Source organism: Elephantulus edwardii, unplaced genomic scaffold, assembly GCF_000299155.1.
Source record: "Elephantulus edwardii isolate Elephantulus edwardi_28Jun2011 unplaced genomic scaffold, EleEdw1.0 scaffold00039, whole genome shotgun sequence".
Classification (NCBI taxonomy): domain Eukaryota; kingdom Metazoa; phylum Chordata; class Mammalia; order Macroscelidea; family Macroscelididae; genus Elephantulus; species Elephantulus edwardii.
The window spans coordinates 17,144,188-17,146,910 of NW_006399789.1; the positions used below are offsets into that span (position 1 = coordinate 17,144,188).

Sequence of the window (2,723 nt, forward strand, 5' to 3'; positions counted from 1 at the left end):
TGTACAACTCCATGACACACTTTTAAGAACCGTTCATATTTAGGTTGAATTACTGTGGAATAAAAAAGCTGTGTGGTGCAGTGGTTAAGTGCTGAGCTACTAATTGAAAAGTTGCTTATCCAAAACTGCCAGCCACTCTTCAAGAGAAAAACACAGCAGTTTCTGTTCAGACAAAATGATAGCCTTGGAAGCCTCCTAAGTCTACTCTGTTCTATTGGGTTACCATGAGTCAAATCAATTCAATGGCAATAGAATTGATTTTATGGTTTGATAAGAAATTGCAGCCCTATGTGGGATGGAAGTGCTTATTTGCGGTATTTGGGGGTTGTAGCTTGGAACCCTGATGGCTTAGAGGTAAGGAGTTGTCTTAACAATGCAAATCTTCTGGCTGTTCTGGGGGAGGGGGAGGGGCATTCTCCTCCCATGTAATTTACTGCCTGTGAAAACCAGCTTCAGGGTCAGATGTGGGTCAGTTCTAACTTAATGGTACGCAGCAGCAACAACAAATTTGTTGTCAAAGGTTTTTAGTACATAAGTAATTGCTTAACAGAAAGAACCTTAAAATTAGGCACAAAATACTTGATATCCCTGTTCTGCCATCAGCCACTCACCTAACACTGGAGATTTTGCTTGACTTTTAATGTCTGTTTCTTAAATTGTAAAATGAAATGAACAGAATAACTAATGATTTGCAACCCATTCTAAGAGTCTACACTAGCATTCCAGATCTAGCAGGTGGGTTTTAACTTGCATGCAAATTCTATTTAATGATGAATGACTGCCTGGTGTGTTATTTAGAAAAAGATTTATAGACCATCTGAACAGGATATTTGACATCTTATTTAGGGGAGCTCTGGTGAACTAGTGGATAATGGATTGCACTACCAACTCAAAATTGGGTCGTTCAAATCCACTAGTTTCTCCTTCATTACAATTTACAGCCTCAGAAAACCCACTGGAGGGTGAGAGAGAAAAAGATTCAGATCTTTGTAAATGATAACAATTCACAATAGGTATATTTCCAGTTGCTTTTTCACTTGTCACTCTGTTGAAACTGCTGGAACAATCATCTGGCAAGAAATTAGGAGAACAAAGGTCAACGATTTCAGTCTGGAGACTAAGGTGCGCCTGATAGAGGACATGGTCTTTGCCATTGCTTGCCATGCAACAGAGAGCTGGATAATGACCAGGGATGATAGAAGGAGAGTTGATGCCTTTGAGCTTTGGTGCTGGACCATGGACTGCTAGGAGAACAAATAAGTTCGTCTTGGAGAGGGTGAAGCTAGGCTGGTTCTTGGAGACAAGGATCCTGAAGCTCCATCTGACATATTTTAGACATGTTGCAAGGCAGGATCAATCCTTGGAGAGAGATATCATGCTTGGGAGGGTGGAGGGACAGCGCAGGAGAGGAAGACCCTCTATGAGAGGAGAGAGAGACACGGGGGGAGAGAGAGAGAAGGAGGCATTTAAGCACGTGGATTCAAATTGAAAGCTTGGAAATTCAAACATGCCAGATGCTCTTTCGGAGAAAGAAAGCAGTCTGTTTCTATAAAGATTATAACCTTGTAAAACATTGGGAGCAGTTTCACTCTGCCATAGGAAATCACTGAATGGGAACTGATTCTATCGCAATGGACTTGGTTTTTATTTTTAATTATGTAAAAGTATACTTTTAACATGTAATTTTTGACGGTGTTCTCTGCGCATGCTTTTTCCACTATCCACTAGGGACGGGGTGGACCTCTAAAAGAGCTCAGTTCTGTCCCTTTGCTCTTGGAAGAGCTTTTGAGCTGGAAGTTCCCTTCAGTTAACTGGAATCTTGCTAATGCTGTAGGCGCAGCGTGGAAGAAGCGTGGTGGCTGCTTCCACGAGCAATTTAGCTTGTAATGTCCTCTAGTAAATGAGAACTGGCTGCACTGCCGGGAAGTCTGTGCTTCATTCCTGGTCCCTCCACTGATTGGATTGATTTTATTAAATGCTGGCACTATTGCTGTGTCTTTCGTAGGTCGTGAAAAATATTACAGTACCTCACATGGAGTTAATGATGTTAGGAGTCTCAAAATATTTCAGCAAATTTCTCCTCTCTCTCGTAGACCAAACAGTTAGTTCTGTGCTAACAATAGCCTGAACACAGCCATGCCTGTGGGAATGGGCAGGATTGAGCAGTGCTCCCTTTTTCCGTGCTTGAGCTCTGCTGGTTTAGGGCAAGGAGTTGCACAGTGAGCGCAAAAGGACTCGGGCTTAGACCACAAGCTGCTCCTCAGGAGAAAGATGGCCAGTCTCCTCCTCTGCAATTTACTGCCTCTGAAAAGTCAGCTATGGGTCAACTCCAACTTGACGGTACACAAGAGTCACAGAGTCACAGCCAGCTTGGTGGCCCCTAACATCACCACCAAATAGTAGCAAATATTACATTTGCTTGACTTTGCTTAACCAGTTAAAAAAACAAATTTTAAAGCTCACCAAGACTTAGAATACTGTTTGTCCAGGGCTTTATGAGAAGACATTATTAATCTTTTGTGTGTGTGTGTGTGTGTTAAGGGCTCTTTTTATTTCTTTCTTTTAAGGATGATCTATACAGCTTAATTGTCAGAAAGACATCATTAATCTTTATCCAGCAGATAACGGACATTTTTTCCTCTCTTATTTATTTATCATACTAGTTTATTTACAAAATTAGAATACATTGTTTTCCAGAACAGATTCTTTAATTTCCCTTACAC

The 2,723-nt window shown here is 41.2% G+C and overlaps 1 protein-coding gene across 1 annotated transcript in view; it reads left to right on the forward strand.

Moving 5' to 3' along the window:
• The window catches only part of SAMD3 (sterile alpha motif domain containing 3), a 72,368-nt gene that overhangs the window by 2,582 nt on the left and 67,063 nt on the right, over positions 1–2,723 (forward strand). The window lies entirely within an intron of this gene.